The sequence below is a fragment of the Phyllobates terribilis genome, unplaced genomic scaffold (assembly GCF_046119375.1).
Source record: "Phyllobates terribilis strain yellow unplaced genomic scaffold, ASM4611937v1 Scaffold_95__1_contigs__length_6072419, whole genome shotgun sequence".
NCBI lineage: Eukaryota > Metazoa > Chordata > Amphibia > Anura > Dendrobatidae > Phyllobates > Phyllobates terribilis.
The window spans coordinates 5,765,270-5,783,723 of record NW_027362855.1 but is presented as its reverse complement, the minus strand read 5'-3'; the positions used below and the strand labels follow the sequence as shown (position 1 = coordinate 5,783,723).

Here is an 18,454-nt window from a genome sequence, read left to right as displayed (position 1 = left end):
GAACTGTGGATGTGAAAAATCATCATGGAGTCAGGTACTTAGATCTAATGTGCATTTACATTGGTCAGTTCCAGCCTTTAAATGATCGCTGATCTGCTATAAGAAGCCGATCAGCAGTCGCATAATAACCTGTTTAGACAGGATGTAATTTTGCTTTCATGTGCACAGAATGAATATTAACATGATCATCCTGTGCACAAAGAAAAGCACTGTTCTCAGCAGTACATGTGTACAAAGGACATTTAAAGGGAGTGTTTCTGTTAGAACCCTCCTGTTTGTTTTTTCCATCTTGTATTTTGCGGTCACGTGACCTTCTGCCTTTATATTCCAGCTCCGCCCTTTCGGCTGTGCTGGATTCAGTGTTTGACTGTTTCTCTAGCCAGGTGCTTCGGTGCCTTTCTCTGTCAGTTCACTTGGTCCTTCTGGGACCTTTGGTACCTTTTTGTCAGTTTGTCTTTTGGTGTTCTGCTTCTCTGTTTAGGAGGTGTCCCATTTTTTGTCCCAGTCCTTAGTTCTTTTAGGGACCCCTCCCCTAATGCTATAGGTCTTCGTTCAGACTAGCCGAGGACTAAGGCGGATCTGTTCGCTAGGAACAGGCAGCCCGCTACATCGTAGGGATTCAGCTTAGTCTTACTGTAGGGACAGCTTTCCCCTATCTTTCCTTAGTTCATGTTGCAGATCATAACAGTTTCACTCCCAAAATGCCAATTAATTTGCATACCCATTTCTATTGGAGACATAGCCCAAGTTATAATTTATTATTTAATTTTTTAGATGCAAATGAGGGCGCTTATGTGCACCCTTGGCTTGGCTTATTATTTCTTGTTGGACAATTACACCCTACCAATTTCATATTAAAGTCAGTCCCTTTTCTTGATTGACAGAGGTCCTTTGGTAATGCTGCAATATTGTACTCATTAATGTGCAGAAACTCTGAATAATATCCTTTGCTTCTATGATCAAGAAGTTGAATAAATAAAGTCCACGTCTCCTTTATACACGGAAAGTGTACATGTGACTACTCCATACTTCAGAGAGACGAACCCTTTGAATATTTACTCACTGCCAGAACAATAAGACATGCGGTTTTTACAGTGCTCCACTAATAAGCTCACGTTTATTAAGTTTTCTCGAATCAGATTGATATATTGATGGGCATAATCAATTTGATCTTTCAACTTTTCTCCCAAAAACTGCAGAATTTCTAAAGTAGACCAATGTGTATCCAGGTGCCGGTGGAGCAGATGCCAAGAAGCTGACAGGACCTTGTCATATTGTTGAGTGGAAAAAGCTTCAAGAATATGGTTTGGGAGATCACTGAGGCCTGCTATATACAAATTCAGTCCATGTAACTCTTCTAACAGTTTGGAGGGAAGGTGAGCTTTCACGTGCTCATAGGGATGAGCTAATGAACTTTCTGTCTGTTTTGAGGAATCCACAAACCTGTATAAAAATACTTAATGTAGAATCTTTGTGCACTGGTTTCTGATTTCTTCAGCCTCATTGCGAATGTTATTTACATGTCCAAAGTCAAAAGAAACAGACTTTGCTTATCTTTCAGGTGCATTTATTTTTTACCACAGCAATCCAAACAGGAGATAGGTGGATTCCACAAGTGAAGTCCCAGTCACCCACTGAAAGCCAAAAACCTCTACGTTGTTGGCCGGGGATGGATCAAGCTTCAATAAGAGCCTTTGTAAGCAGCCAGCCAGCACCTTTTAAAAAGGTCTAGTGCTAATCAGTCCAGAACCCTGAAGGACCAACTGCGGATGCATCTACAGTAGTGATGAGCGAGCGTGCTCACAACTGCTCGGCACTCGCCTGGACATCTCACTGTTTGAAATGCTCGGCGAGTACTTCCTGGATGCTCGGGCGGGAGCTCGAGTCCCTGATCCAGATGTTTGACGCTATTTAAACAGCGAGTAAACATACGGGGATTGCCTGCCAGTCACTGAAATGCAGCAGCCATGCTGGTTGTGGCATGACAGTGATTGGCTGGCCGCATAGCATCATCAGGTTTATATAAGAACCACTAAGCCTATGCTCGTCACAGTCTACCCTTCAGACAGGCAGGGTAGGGAGAGCTGCAGCTGAGTGAGGGAGAGAATTGGCGGTTTATTTAGTGAAGTATTCCACAGAAATATATATCTAAACTGACAGACCTTCTAATAACTAATCGAGATGCATATCAATTCTGGTGAGAGCAGGAGTTAGGCAGGCATAGTTTGTGGATAGCGTATAGAATAGAATATGGTCCATTGCACGTTCTGTCTGCTGCTATTACTGATATCCATAGCCCTAGATATCAGGGCTAATATTCCTTTTGCTCTGAATCCTGATTATTTGCTTGAAAAGCAATATAATACACCATATTTACTACTCCATTTGCTTGTTAGCAGCATTTAGCCAGCTTTGTTTGATTTTAGTAGCATTGCTGTATTGTGGAAGCAGAGAAACCATCATCTCAGGTGATCCGATAATAATGCAGTAATAATCCTGACTTTTTTGGAAACGTGACAAGTATTATACTCCATTTAAAGTCTGCCAGCTGTGTGTTGTTCAAACCTATTCACACTTGGTTGCTGACCAATGCCATGCCAATAAGGCCACTGCCTAAAACCGTGATCCGATATTACTGCGGTAATAATCCTGACATTTTTGGGAGCATGCCAAATATTAAACTCCATTTAAAATGAGCAAGGCGTGTGGCAAGGGACTGGAAAGTGGACGTGATGGTGATGGTGCACGCTAAGGCCGAAGACTTGGGCAAGCTGAAATTGTGCCTGCTGAGGGAGCACAACAAGCACCCACATCATGTCGCTCTATCTTCCTGTCCCACTTTGTGGATGGCCGCAGACACCACTATTGAAGCCAGAGCAGTGTGAAAAGGTTGCTGGTTGGATAGCAGATAATGCTTCCAGTTTCTTTGCCACCACCACCACCCTGTCTTTCACACAGTCCAGTCTCAGTAGCTGTGAGTCTGGACCACATATTTCTCACCCTGATCCTCGTTCCTCCCACCATGCCTGGTGCCCAGTGACAAGTGGTTCCAAACTTGGGCAGTCCGAAGCGCTGTTCACTTTTCCATTTATAGATTAAGGCCTCTCACCCGGCCCTCTTCAAGCCGTGCAAGAGGAGATTGCATGTAGCAGCCGCAGTCACATGAAGGCGACGGTGGGAAAGTGCAATCACTGTCGCAAGAGGTGAGTGATGATGATGAGACACAATTGCCAGCAAGTCAGGAGGAGGCCCAGGGTGTATACGTGGAAGATGACGTGGTGGAAGATGAAGTCACAAACCCAACCTGACAAGGTGACATGTGTGACCTGTCATTGCACACTTGCAACCACCTCCATCAGCGTCCACGTCCTTGTTTCAGCGCAGCATTCAATTGTCCCTACCCCAGTCCTTTGAACGCAAGTGCAAATAAACTGCCACATTTCTCAAATGCTTGCACTTGAAATGTTGCCTTTTAGGCTCATGGAGATGGAATCTTTCTGCAACCTCATGGCGGCAACCGTCCCTCGGTAATCGGTCCCCAGCCACCACTATTTCTCCTTGTATGCCGTCCCCACCTTACACACGCACGTGTCAAAGAGCATTAGCCGTGCCCTCACCAACGCAGTTACTGGGAAATTTCACCTAACCACGGACACGTGGACAAGTGCCTGTGGCCAGGGACGGTACATCTCACTGACGGCACACTGGCTTAATATAGTGGAAGCTGAGACACAGTCGGACCCTGGGACGGAACAAGTCCTCCCGACGCCAAGGATTGTGGGCCCTGGGTCAATCCGGGTTGTGTCCACATTCTACAGCACCTGCACCTCCTCCTCCTCTTCAGCCTCCATCTCCAAAATGACCACATCAGTCAGAAGCTGGAAGCACTGCAGCACTGCCTCAGCCAAGCAGCAACAGGCTGTGCTGAAGCTAATGTGCTTAGGTAACAAACTGCACAACACTGCACAGTTGTAGATAGCTGTAACAGAGCAGGCACATCTGTGGCTGTCACCACTGAACCTACAGCCAGTCATGTTCGTGTGTGACAATGGCTGGAAACTGATGGCAGCTCTGAGGCTTGGCAACCTCGCACAGGTACCTTGCCTGACCTATCTGCTCAACTTAGTGGTGGATCTGCCTGAGCAGTTTCTGACAGTATGCCGCGTGTTTGCCCATTTCAGAAAGTTACCTACAGCTTCTCTTGACCTCGCCGTGCTTCAGCAGCTTCCAGCTCATCGACTGGTGTGCGATGTCACCACGCGATGGAACTCAACGTTTCAGATGTTGGTAAGGACTTTTGAGCAGCAGAGGGCAGTAGTTGAGTACCAGCTTTAACACGTCCGTCGGAATTCAGGTCAGCCTCTGCACATAAGAGCTGATGACTGGGCATGGATGTCTGACATCTGTGCTGCACTACAAAACTTTGAAGACTCCACCAAGATGGTGAGCGGTGATGACGCGATAATTAGCGTCACCATCCGTCTTCTCTGTCTACTGAAACGCTCGATGCTCACAATTAAAGAGGAGGCATTACAGGCAGAGCACGATGAGATAGAGCAAGGAACTATACAGGGTGATGCCACACAACCCAGCCTCATATCAACGCGAATTGGGTGATAATGAGGAGGAGGAACAGGAGCTGTTTTCCTACACTACAGACGGTACTACCCACACAACAATCAAACCGTCTGTTCAGCGTGGATTGCCTGAGGAGAGGGAGAACGAGGAGGAGGACCAGGAAAAGGATGAGGATGGAGAGCATGGACATTCGTCCTCTTGGTCAAGACAGGGAAGTCTTGGCTGTTGGCAATCTGGCACACATGGCTGACTTTATGTTCCGCTGTCTTTTCCGTGACCCTCGCATTGTATGCATTTTTTTCAACACTAGTTACTGGTTGGTCACACTTCTAGACCCATGCTACAAGAAGAACTTTTTATCTCTTCTTCCCGTGGTGGAGAGATCTAATAAAATGTTGCAGTACCAGAAGGCCCTTGTTGAAGAATTCTTAAAAAAATTCCCATCTCAAAACGCTGGTGGCAGATGTCACAGTTTGTTGGACAACCAAGGAGTACAGGCGAGGGAGACACAAATACGATGCAGCAGAGACAGGGGAACACTGTCAAAGGTCTGGGACAGTTTTCTCATCCCCTCCCAGCGCCCAGGCCCTGATGCGGAGTACTCTGACAAGTAGGGAAAAGTTTTGGAAGATGCTGAAAAAGTACCTTGACGACCGTACCAACGTCCTCCATGATTCCTCTGTGCATTATAACTATTGGGTATCCAAGCTGGACACGTGGAATGAACTGGCTGTTAGAACCCTCCAGTTAGATTTTTCTATCTTGTGTTTTGCGGTCAAGCCCTTCTGGCTTTGCTGGACTTCAGTGTTGTTTGACTGTCTTTCTAGCCAGGTGCTTCGGTGCCTATCTCTGTCAGTTCGCTTGGTCCTCTGGGACCTCTAGTACTTTTTGTCAGTTTGTCTTTTGTTCTCTGCAACAACTTCTGTTTAGGAGGTGTCCCATTTTTGTCCCAGTCCTTAGTTCATTTAGGGACACCTCCCTTAATTCTATAGGTCTTTGTTCAGACTAGCCGAGGACTAAGGCGGGTCTGTTCACAAGGACTTGGCAGCCCGCTACATCGTAGGAATTCAGATTAGTCTTACTGTAGGGACAGCTTTCCCCTATCTTTCCATAGTATACGTTGCAGATCATAACAGTAAGTCCAGACAAAAAAAAACAAAACTAAAAGGAAAGAAATTCGGTGATCAGTATGGTTTCCGTCCAGGATTTGGCTCAGGGATTGTCTCTGGAGGTGGCCGAGCTTCAGCAACACGTGAGTAGCTGTCCTGGAGCGCATTTTGTCGAACCCAAGGTAGGACTGCCTGATGTTTTTTATGTTAAACAGCAAGATTTTTTTTCCTTTAAAAATGCTTGTTTGTTATATTTTCGTTTGAGACCAAGATCCTTTGGGAATGAATCACAGCGCATTGCTTTTATTATGTCACTTCTGCGCAAAGAACCACAGGGGTGGGCCTTTTCTCTCCAACCTAATGATCCGTGTTTAAGTTCTGTTGAAGAATTTTTTTCTGCTATGGGGCTATTATATGACGATCCTGATCGAATCTCATCTGCTGAATCAGAACTTAGACGTTTGAATCAGGGGTCTGATGATGTTGAAAATAATTGCACACACTTCAGGAGATGGGCCTCAGAAGTTAAATGGAATGATTCTGTGTTGAGATGTTTATTTCTTGCTGGTCTGAGTGAAAGGTGTAGCGTCGGCGTCCCTGCCTCCTGCTAGGCAGGGACGCTGTTCCCCTCACCTCTCCTCTCCGTGCCCGGCGTCTTCCTCCCGCTCTGCTGGCAGCGCGCGCTGCTTCCCGGCCACGGTGCTTAGAGCGCGCTCCCCCTCTCTTAATGGGGCCGCGCGCGCCGTCCTAAGGAGTCCCCGGCCAATGGCCGGAGGACTTCACCATATATAAGGCACCTCCTCCAAAATAGAGGTGCCCGAGCAATGCTGTTGCAAAGCCTTCACTCTGCTTCAGTCCTCAGGTCCCGCTACCAGTTACCTGCCAGATTCCTGCTTGATACCTGCCTGATATCCGCTTACCTGCTTGCAAGCCTGCGGTCCGACGGTCTGCCTTCCGACACCTGTCAGTCTGTCTATGGACCAGCCTGCCCGCTCACCTGGGAGCGCTCACCTGCTACCTGCCTGCTAGCCTACCTGGAGGCTCTGCCGTCACTTGCCGTGACCACCTGCCTGTCCAGAGACTCTTGCCCGCTCACCTGGGAGCGCTCACCTGCTACCTGCCTGCTAGCCTACCTGGAGGCTCTGCCGTCACTTGCCGTGACCACCTGCCTGTCCAGAGACTCTTGCCCGCTCACCTGGGAGCGCTCACCTGCTACCTGCCTGCTAGCCTACCTGGAGGCTCTGCCGTCACTTGCCGTGACCACCTGCCCGTCCAGAGACTCTTGCCCGCTCATCTGGGAGCGTCCTCCTGCTACCTGTCTGCTAGTCTACCTGGAGGTTCTGCCGTCACTTGCCGTGACCACCTGCCTGTCCAGAGACTCTCGCCCGCTCTCCTGGGAGCGCTCACCAGCCACCTGCCTGCTGTCCTTCTACCCAGAGACTGCCCCTGTCACTTGCCGTGACTACCTGCCTTTCTACCCAGAGACTGTCCCTGTCACTTGCCGTGACTACCTGCCCTTCTACCCAGAGACTGTCCCTGTCACTTGCCGTGACTACCTGCCCCTCTACCCAGAGACTGTCCCTGTCACTTGCCGTGACTACCTGCCCCTCTTCCCTGGGAGCCACCCGCTTCCTTACAAGGACCGCCCCCTTGTATAGTTGCTCAGAGGTTCCACCTCCCAGACCCGTTACAGTTTGCTCGGGCCATGGAATCCGGTGGCACCCAAGCTCCCTTGCTCTCGGACCTATGTCATGAACTGTCCCGTCAGAGGTCCCAACAGGAGTCCATCCTGAGTCACCTGCGGAATGTCAACTCTCGCCTGGACACTCTGACTGCTCCACCAGCAACCACCACTAGTATCATGACTCGCAACCCGGCAGCGCCGCTGCCCACCAATACCATGGTATTCTGCCCCGGACCCCGGCTTTCTGCACCTCCTCGCTTCGGAGGTGACTCCGCTCAAGCTCGGGGCTTCATAAACCAGTGCACCCTGCACTTTGAACTCTTGTCCCACCAGTTTATCTCCGACCGGTCCAAAGTAGCCTTTATCATGTCCCACCTTACCGGGGAGGCTCTGGCTTGGCTAAACCCTCTATGGGAGAGAGGAGACCCCCTGGTGTCCGACCTGCCAGCCTTTCTCACGGCTTTCCGGAAAGTCTTCGACGCACCCGGACGGAAGACCTCATCCGCATCGTCTCTGCTACGCCTCCGTCAAGGAAATCTCACCGTGGGCCAATATGCCATACGGTTCCGTACCCTTGCTTCGGAGCTGGCCTGGGATAACGACGCTCTGGTGTCTGTCTTCTGGGAGGGTCTGTCCGGCCGTATTAAAGATGAACTCGCCGGTCGGGACATTCCTACCACTCTCGACGACTTAATAACACTTGCCACCCGGATTGACATCCGGTTCCAGGAGCGCGCCAAAGAGGTCACCCGTGAGAGGAGGTTTCCACGTCTAGCCCCTACCTTCCAGAAACCCGTCACTCCCTCCGTTACTCCCCAGGCACACTCACCTGAGCCTATGCAGGTCGACTAGACCAAGATGGTCAAAACCCGTCAAGACTTACGCCGTGCCGAGGGGAGCTGCTTCTACTGTGGCAGTAAGGAGCACCGGATCCGTTCCTGCCCAGAGAGGTCGGGAAACGCCTGTGTCTGGGATCGCTCAGAGAGGTCGCCCTAGACAAAAGTAAACCCTCTCCATCCCTGATGCTGTAAGTCTCTATCATCTGCGGAGAGAACCGCTATTTCTAACTGGCTCAACTTGACTCAGGAGCTGCTGGAAATCTCATCTCTCAATCCCTGGTAGAGAAGTACCGCATTCCCACCAAACCTCTGGCCGTACCTTTATCTGTCGCCGCCGTGGATGGGGGCCTCTTACCACATCCCATCCAACTCATCACCGAATCTCTAACTCTACAGGTGGGAATGCTGCATTCTGAGAGCATCTCCTTTCATGTTCTGCCTGGACTCTCTCACGCACTCTTGCTAGGCCTACCTTGGCTCCAGAAACATGCACCCGTGCTTGACTGGCAGACCGGAGAAGTCCTTCGCTGGGGACAGGACTGCCATAAGACTTGTCTAGTTCCCGTTCATCCTGCTCGTCCTTCTCCTACCCCAGTCAATCTACCCGGTCTACCGGTTCCCTATTGGTCTTATGCGGATGTCTTCAATAAAAAAGAAGCAGAGACATTACCCCCTCATAGACCATACGACTGCCCAGTCGACCTGATACCCGGCTCTACTCCTCCCCGTGGGCGTATCTACCCTTTATCCGCTGCAGAGACCCGGTCCATGTCAGAATATATTGAGGAGAATCTGGCCCGGGGATTTATCCGGAAATCTACCTCCCCGGCGGGAGCAAGCTTCTTCTTCGTCAAAAAGAAGGACGGCTCACTCCGTCCATGTATAGATTATAGAGGCCTTAACCAGATTACAGTGAAGAATAAATACCCCCTCCCGCTCATTCCTGAATTATTTGACCGTCTGAGGGGGGCTAGAATCTTCACCAAACTGGATCTCCGTGGGGCGTATAACCTGGTCCGTATCCGTCAGGGGGATGAGTGGAAGACGGCATTCAACACCCAGGACGGCCACTATGAGTACCTTGTAATGCCCTTCGGTCTCTGTAACGCTCCTGCCGTCTTTCAAGAGTTGGTCAATGACATCTTCCGTGACCTTCTCTACTCCTGCGTGGTGGTGTACCTGGACGACATCTTGGTCTTCCTACTCACCGGAGGGATGTTCGTCAGGTCCTGCTCAGGCTCAGGCAGAACCACCTCTACGCTAAATATGAGAAGTGCATCTTTGAGCAGACCTCTCTTCCATTTCTGGGCTACATAATCTCTCAGACCGGCCTACAAATGGATCCTGAGAAACTGTCTGCCATCCAGAAGTGGCCCCGACCAGAGGGGTTGAAGGCTATTCAGCGGTTCCTGGGCTTCGCCAACTATTACCGCCTCTTCATACCGCACTTCTCTTCCCGGACTGCCCCTATCTCTGCTCTCACCCATAAGGGCACTAATCCCAGAAGATGGCCGCCCGAAGCTGAGGAGGCCTTTCTTTCCTTAAAACAGGCTTTCTCCTCCGCCCCGGTGCTGCATCGTCCGGACGGCAACAAACAATTCTTCCTAGAAGTTGACGCTTCCTCCTCCGGAGCCGGGGCTTTACTTACCCAAAAGTCATCTTCCGGAAGAATGGTAACCTGTGTTTTTTTCTCCAAACTCTTCTCCTCTTCTGAGCGCAATTATTCTATTGGGACCGAGAATTGTTAGCCATTAAGCTGGCACTGGATGAGTGGCGTTACCTGCTCGAGGGGGCTCTTCACCCGGTAATAATTTACACGGACCACAAGAACTTGGCTTACCTTCAGAGCGCCCAGAGACTTAACCCGCGCCAAGCCCGGTGGTCCTTGTTTTTTGCCCGCTTTGATTTTGTTCTTCATTTTTGCCCGGCAGACAAAAACATCAAAGCTGACGCCTTGTCCCGATCCTTCCTGGTATCTGATCTAGAGGAGGAACCTAAGCACATCATTGATCCCGCCAGAGTAATGCAAGTGGCCTCCGTGAATCTAAATCGTCTCCCTCCCGGTAAGACGTTCGTAACAGTACCTGATCGGAAGAAGGTCCTACACTGGGGTCACTCGTCTAAGCTAGCTGGCCAAGCCGGTCAGAAAAAGACCCTCCAGCTCATTACCCGGCATTACTGGTGGCCTACCCTGCACAAGGATGTAATAGACTTTGTTTCAGCCTGTGTGTCCTGCGCCCGCAACAAAGTTCCGAGACACCTGCCAGCCGGTCGCCTCCTTCCTCTTCCAGTACCTGCTGCCCCGTGGCAGCATATTGCTATGGACTTTATAACGGATCTCCCTGTCTCTGCCGGTTGTACGGTCATTTGCGTGGTCGCTGATCGCTTTTCCAAGATGGCGCACTTCATTCCCCTGCGGGGTCTCCCGTCTGCACCCGAACTGGCTAAAGACTTTATCCGCCACATCTTCCGTCTCCATGGCCTGCCCCTCCACATCGTGTCAGATCGTGGGGTTCAGTTCACCTCACGCTTCTGGAGAGCCACATGTAAGCTGCTTGACGTCACTCTGGACTTCTCCGCTTACCATCCACAGTCCAATGGTCAAGTGGAGCGGATCAATCAGAACCTGACCAGTTACCTCCGGCACTTCGTTAATGCCCACCATTCGGACTGGGTGGATCTCCTACCATGGGCCGAGTTCTCTTACAATAATCACGAGAGCGAATCTTCCTCCAAATCCCCGTTTTTTGTAGTCTTCGGTCAGCATCCTCGGATCCCATTTCCCGTCTCCACCTCGGTGGACAATCCGGCTGCGGAATCTCTCATTAGCGAATTCTCCTCCATTTGGGAGAGTACCCGATCCGCACTCCTTCAGTCGTCCGAGCGGATGAAGAAACACGCTGACAAAAAACGCCTGGATCCTCCACAATTCCGTCCTGGAGATAAAGTCTGGCTCTCATCCAAATATGTCCGGCTCAAGATTCCTTCCTACAAGTTAGGGCCTCGGTTCATCGGCCCACTGGAAGTTATCAAACAAATCAATCCGGTGGCCTATAAATTGAAACTCCCGGCCAACTTACGGATCCCTAACTCCTTCCATGTATCTCTCCTCAAACCCGTGGTACTTAACTCTTTTTCCAAGTCTACAGGTACGCCCCCTGCTCCGGTTTCCGCTGAGAACGAGTTTGAGGTAGAGAACATTCTGGCCACCAAAAGGGTAAGAGGAAAAACCTTTTTTCTGTTAGATTGGAAGGGGTTTGGTCCTGAGGAGAGAACGTGGGAGCCCCGGGAGAACATCCATGCCCCTCTCATCCTTGATAAATTTCTCTCTGGCCTAAAAAAGGGGGGGCCTAAAGGGGGGGGTACTGTAGCGTCGGCGTCCCTGCCTCCTGCTAGGCAGGGACGCTGTTCCCCTCACCTCTCCTCTCCGTGCCCGGCGTCTTCCTCCCGCTCTGCTGGCAGCGCGCGCTACTTCCCGGCCACGGTGCTTAGGGTGCATGCGCGCGCGCGCTCCCCCTTTCTTAAAGGGGCCGCGCGCGCCGTCCTAAGGAGTCCCCGGCCAATGGCCGGAGGACTTCACCATATATAAGGCACCTCCTCCAAAATGGAGGTGCCCGAGCAATGCTGTTGCAAAGCCTTCACTTTGCTTCAGTCCTCAGGTCCCGCTACCAGTTACCTGCCAGTCACCTGCCAGATTCCTGCTTGATACCTGCCTGATATCCGCTTACCTGCTTGCAAGCCTGCGGTCCGACGGTCTGCCTTCCGACACCTGTCAGTCTGTCTATGGACCAGCCTGCCCGCTCACCTGGGAGCGCTCACCTGCTATCTGCCTGCTAGCCTACCTGGAGGCTCTGCCGTCACTTGCCGTGACCACCTGCCTGTCCAGAGACTCTTGCCCACTCACCTGGGAGTGCTCACCTGCTACCTGCCTGCTAGCCTACCTGGAGGCTCTGCCGTCACTTGCCGTGACCACCTGCCTGTCCAGAGACTCTTGCCCGCTCACCTGGGAGCGCTCACCTGCTACCTGCCTGCTAGCCTACCTGGAGGCTCTGCCGTCACTTGCCGTGACCACCTGCCCGTCCAGAGACTCTTGCCCGCTCACCTGGGAGCGTCCTCCTGCTACCTGTCTGCTAGTCTACCTGGAGGTTCTGCCGTCAATTGCCATGACCACCTGTCTGTCCAGAGACTCTCGCCCGCTCTCCTGGGAGCGCTCACCAGCCACCTGCCTGCTGTCCTTCTACCCAGAGACTGCCCCTGTCACTTGCCGTGACTACCTGCCTTTCTACCCAGAGACTGTCCCTGTCACTTTCTGTGACTACCTGCCCTTCTACCCAGAGACTGTCCCTGTCACTTGCCGTGACTACCTGCCCCTCTACCCAGAGACTGTCCCTGTCACTTGCCGTGACTACCTGCCCGTCTTCCCTGGGAGCCACCCGCTTCCTTACAAGGACCGCCCCCTTGTATAGTTGCTCAGAGGTTCCACCTCCCAGACCCGTTACAAAAGGGTTAAGGATTTGCTAATTGCATTCCCTGCACCTGAGACTCTGCAGGAAGCTATGCAGTTAGCTGTTCGTGTGGACAGGAGACTGAGGTCCAGGGCTAATGTTGTAAAAACTCCTGTAACTTCAGGTCCTAATTCCCAGAAAATCTGCTCTGACAGCGGAGAACCAATGGAGGTTGGGGCGATGTCACTCAGCTCTCAGGAAAGAGATCGGAGATTCGCCGAGGGTTTGTGTCTTTATTGTGGTAAAGCTGACCATTTGATTAAGTATTGTGAGCGTCGTTTAAGTAAAGAAAAAAAAAAGGTCAGTTACGCCCGTGTAGCTTGTTTACGCTCTGCAGGAGTGTTTCTTTCTGGGAGTACTACTCTGCAGGGAGATTTGATTGAATTTCAGGTATTTGTGGATTGTGGTTCAACACTTAATGTGATTGATGAAGGGTTTTTGGAAAACCTTAAATTGAAATCCAAACCTTTGTCATCACCTATTTCTGTGGTTGCAATTGATAACACTCCTTTGACATGTATTACTCACAAGACTGCTGCATTTCCTCTCACTATCAATGGAGGTCACCAAAAAATTTTGGACTTGGTTGTTTTGGATAATTTGCCCTCTCCAGTTTTAGGTTTGCCTTGGTTAAAACTGCACAATCCTTTATTGGACTGGTCTACTAATGTGATTAAGTCTTGGAGTCCGAAGTGCTATGATAAATGTTGTAATGGTCGCATTGCGGCTGTGGAAAAAGGGGAATTACCGGTACCTATTCAAGATTTTTGGAGGGTTTTTTCAGAGGATGAGTCACAAGTTTTACCTCCTCATAGGGATTATGATTGCGCCATTGAGTTTGTTCCGGGTGCTACTCTTCCCAAAAGTCGCTTGTTTAATCTGACTATCCCTGAAAGAAAGGCCTTACAGGAGTACATACAGACTAGCCTGGCTGCTGGTCACATTAGACCTTCTAAGTCACCTGTGGCAGTTGGATTCTTCTTTGTTAAAAAAAAGGACGGCGGTTTACGTCCATGTCTGGATTTTTGTGAAATTAATAAGATTACCATACGCAATTCCTACCCATTGCCGTTAATTCTTGACTTGTTTAACCAGTTAGTGGGAGCCAAGTGGTTCTCCAAAATTGATCTCCGGGGGGCATAAAATTTGTTACGTGTGAAGGAGGGTGATGAATGGAAAACTGCTTTTAACACTCCGGTAGGTCATTTTGAGAATCTGGTGATGCCTGTTGGTCTTACCAATGCACCTGCATTTTTTCAGAACCTTATTAATGACATCCTGAGACCTTTGATTGGTAAGAATGTGGTTGTGCATTTGGATGACATTTTGATTCATTCACCAGATCTCGAGTCCCATTGGCAGAGTGTACGTGAAGTTTTGCAGTTATTGAGTGATAATTCACTCTTTGCTAAGCTGGAGAAATGTGAGTTCGCTGTGCAGAAAATTAGTTTTTTGGGCTACATTGTCTCCAGCGAGGGCTTTGAGATGGACCCTGTGAAGGTTCAGGCTGTGCAGGAATGGCCTAGGCCTATTGGTTTGAAATCTATACAGAGATTTTTGGGTTTTGCCAATTATTACAGGAAATTCATTAAGAATTTTTCTGCAATTGTTAAACCTCTAACCGATCTCACCAGGAAAAGTGCGAATACGGCCCAGTGGACTACTGAGGCCATTGAAGCGTTTGAGTATCTCAAAGAGAGGTTCAGTTCTGCCCCTATCCTTATGCAGCCTGATGAGACTAAGCCTTTTTTGGTCGAGGTCGATGCTTCATCAGTGGGGGTCGGAGCAGTTTTGTCTCAGGAGAAGAAGGGTGGAGTACATCCTTGTGCCTTCTTTTCGAAAAAAATTTCGGAAACCGAACTGAATTGTGATGTTGGAAATCAGGAGTTGCTGGCTATTAAACTTGCGTTTGAACACTGGCGTCATTTTTTGGAAGGCGCTAGATTTCCTATTCAGGTTTTCACAGATCATAAGAATTTGATCTATCTGGATGCTGCCAAGCACTTGAATGCCCGTCAAGCTAGGTGGGCACTTTTTTTTTCTCGGTTTCATTTTTCTGTTACCTATATCCCTGGTACTAAGAATGTTAAAGCTGATGCTTTATCTCGCAGCTTCTCTCCTACGGTCGGTGCTGAGTAGTGTTGAGCCACCCCCGTAGTGTTCGAGTTCGGTTCGGTTCGTCGAACACCCGTGTGTTTGCCGAACTGTTCGTCGAACTGTTCGTCGAACACCTTCGAACACCGTTAAAACCAATGGCAGGCAAACAAAAACACATAGAAACACATAGAAAACACCTTCAAAGGTGTCCAAAAGCTGACAAACTGCTCAGAAGACATAACTAACACATGGAAAAGTGACAAGTACATATAGTCATGCGAAAATAAAAGAGGTGGAGGAGTAAAAGGAGGGGGAGACACAGATATAGGCATGTCATGCCCTTCTAAAATCCAAAAAGTGAGAAGCCGACACGGCCAGTCCGCTCCTGCCCGTGCCACCTCCGTGTCGCCAGGTTTATGCCAGAGCCGCGGTGAACCCTGATGGCCAGCCCCCCTCTCCCAATACTGGTGCCTGTCCGCTGGTGGGTCGAGCGAGCCCCCCTGTGGTGGAGGCACAGTGTATTTGAATGAATACACTTTAAATCCATTTACAAGGATCTATTGGAGGGCAAGTCTCATGCCAGCAGCCGCGTAATTCCAGCTCCAGTAGCGTCCACTAAAGCTGCTGCAGTTAAAAAGCTTTTATAAGGATCGAGCTCGGCTGTCCACCGCAAGGCATCCTACTGCCAGTCCCAGCCCCTATGCCTTGGGGTGCCTCATGATGCTCTTCACTGAGTATCCCGTGGTCCCGAAGCATTTCCTTTGAAAAAATGAAGTGTCCAAACTACAGGTGGTGTAGCTTGCTTAACAGCCGGGATAATCCGCTGACTAGCAGACCCTGCTACTAGGCACAAAGTATTTCCTGGGCTAGATGCAGTTAAAAATTTGTAATTAGATACTCTCGTTGGATGCTGAGAAAGTATTCCATAGAGTCTCCTGGCACGCCATATATGATTCTCTTAAAAAGCTTGGGGTAGGGGTCTAGGGGACCCTTTTATAGTCAAAATCACGGCCCTGTATCGCAATACGTCACCTAGGCTGAAGATAAATGGAACTGTAGCACCCTGAGGGCTCGGTTGCTACAGAGGTATTGCACCTCACCCAGAGGTGTGATATCTCACTCTCAGGTAAGGATGTAGTGTGGATCAGGACCCGACACCTGCATGCATTACACCACATTGCCGTGGGGCAGGGCGACCAATATGCCCCTGAGATGGGCACGACAGTCCCTGTCCCTGGCTGGAGTGGGGGGAGGGAACACTGAGGAAGGGGAACCCTGTAGTGCAGGAGCAGGGAGGAAGCAGTTCCTGGGTGCATTGAGAAGGGAGTATAAAAGGTGGGCACCATCTTAGTTCAGTGCAGAGAAGTCTGAGCAGAAGTGGCAGGGAGCAGGGGCTCTGCATGAGCTCTGCTCCGGAGGCGGGCCTAGTAACAGAGGCCCAGGCCTGGAAGAGGGAGAAGGAAGGAAGAGGAGCGGAGAAGGCTCCAGGAACGAGGAACGAAGGGATCTCAGGGGTGCGGACGGGCGAGTCGCCACCGCACGCCAGAATCCACCTGCGTGGAGGGGTCAGGCCAAAGGGGGAGACCGGTCCCCGAAACTAGTGGAGGCAGGAAACGACCCTCAGCTAGAAACAGGAGGCTGTGACATTTTATGTGGCGCAGCCCCTCGCTACACCCGCTAGGAAGGCACCACATAGGGTCAGGGAAACTGGCGCCAAGTTTACCAAGAGGAGGCCCGAGGCAGCCGGACAGAAGGGTTGGTAAGAAAGGCCAGACAAAGGACACACAAAGGGGGTCCTGTGAAGCACTCCAAAGTTATCTGGGAGTTGTCTGAGCCCCTCACCTGGTGAGCACAGTACGACGTGGGCAGCCGTTACCTGCAGACGTGGTCTGGATAATAAGAACTGTGAGTAAAGGCCCTGGACTGCATCACTGACTCCGTGTCATTACTGCTGCTGCCCTGCACCATCACCCCCATCCTCCGCATACACTGCCCTGAGGCTATACTCCTCCCGTGGGGAGTTATGCTACGCTCTGCTGCACCCACAACACCAGCCTCAGCGGTTTGCCCTGGAGCGGCGGTTCACTCTGACCGCAATCCACGGGTGGCGTAGTCGGACATTTAAACATCAAAACCACATAAATAGTTCCGCCACTGGTTTGACCGCCCTGAGCCACGGAACCGGGTTGCCGCCACGGAGACTACAACCACCAGCATCCACCAAAAAGGGTCCGGCTCCGGGTGTCCCAAGGCCCAGGGGGCGCGTCAGAACATTTTCATCACCTTTCACAGTCACCAATGGGACAAGGCAGGGATGTTCTCTGTCCCCTCTCTTATACATCCTAGTGACGGAGTACCTGCTCTCATCAATTCGCCATAACCCCAATATTAGGTGGATTGAGGTGGGAGGCACCGAGTACAAGTGCTCTCTATTTGCTGATGATGTCCTAGTATATATCACTCAATCACATATATCCATCCATGCTGTTATGGCTGAAATAGATCACTTTGTTACATGGTCAAATTTTAAAATCAATGCAGCGAAGTCTGAGGCCCTCGATGTCTCCCTCCCCAAATCCATATAGGATTCCATCCAGTCCAACTTTCCCTTTGCCTGGCCCTCACAGGGTATCAAATACTTAGGAATTCCTATTCATAGAGACCTCTCCCATCTATGTTATCTTAATTTTGGGCCCTTTATTGAACAACTCCATACAGACCACGGTTGGCAAGTTAGAACTGTAAGATTCACTATGTGAACCACTGGTGTTTTGTGGAAAAGCACATGTACACTGTGTTCCAAATTATTATGCAAAAAGTCTTTAGGAGTGATAAGGGAAGAATTTGTTTGTTTGTCAGTTAAACTCATTGATGGTGATGTGTGTCAGGGCTCTTTATATCACTGTAAGCAATTGCAGACACCAGTGCTAATTAGTTTGGCAGGTGTGTCCAATGAAAGGCAAGACTACTTAAGAAGGCTCTCTCACATTATTCAGCAGCCTACATTTTCTGCCAAAATGGGAAAGAAAAAGGATGTGTCGGCTGCTGAGAAGCAACAAATTGTGGAGTGTTTAGGTCAAGGCATGACTACAATCAACATTGTGCGATGATCAGGATGAAGTGTCTTGGCAATCAAGAAGTATGTAGCTGATTCACAGTACACACGTGTGCGTGCTGATAAGGGCAAATTGAGGACTCTTTCCTACAGGCAATTACGTCAGGTTGAAAGAGCAGCGGCAAAAAAGCCTTGTCATAGCAGCAGACAAGTTTTTGAAGCTGCTGGTGCCTCCAACGTCCCCCGAACAACAAGATGCAGGGTCCTTCAGAGGTTTGCAGCTGTGCATACGCCATCCTGTCGACCTCCTCTATCCACTTCACACAAGCAGAAACGGCTCCAGTGGGCCAAACATTACATGAAGACTGATTTCAAAACTGTTTTGTTCACGGATGAGTGCCGTGCAGCGCTCGATGGTCCAGATGGATGGAGTGGAGGATGGCTGGTTGATGGACACCCCACGCAAACACGGCTACAGCGCCAACAAGGAGGAGGTGGAGTAATGTTTTGGGCTGGAATCATGGGGAGAGAGATTGTCGGCCCCTTTAGGATCCCTGAAGGCGCTAAAGATGAACTCCATAATGTAT

The 18,454-nt window shown here is 50.2% G+C and overlaps 1 pseudogene; it reads right to left on the bottom strand.

The window, feature by feature from the left end:
• Positions 1–790: 790 nt before the first annotated feature.
• Positions 791–18,454, bottom strand: part of LOC141198536 (protein MMS22-like) — an 87,118-nt pseudogene continuing 69,454 nt past the window's right edge.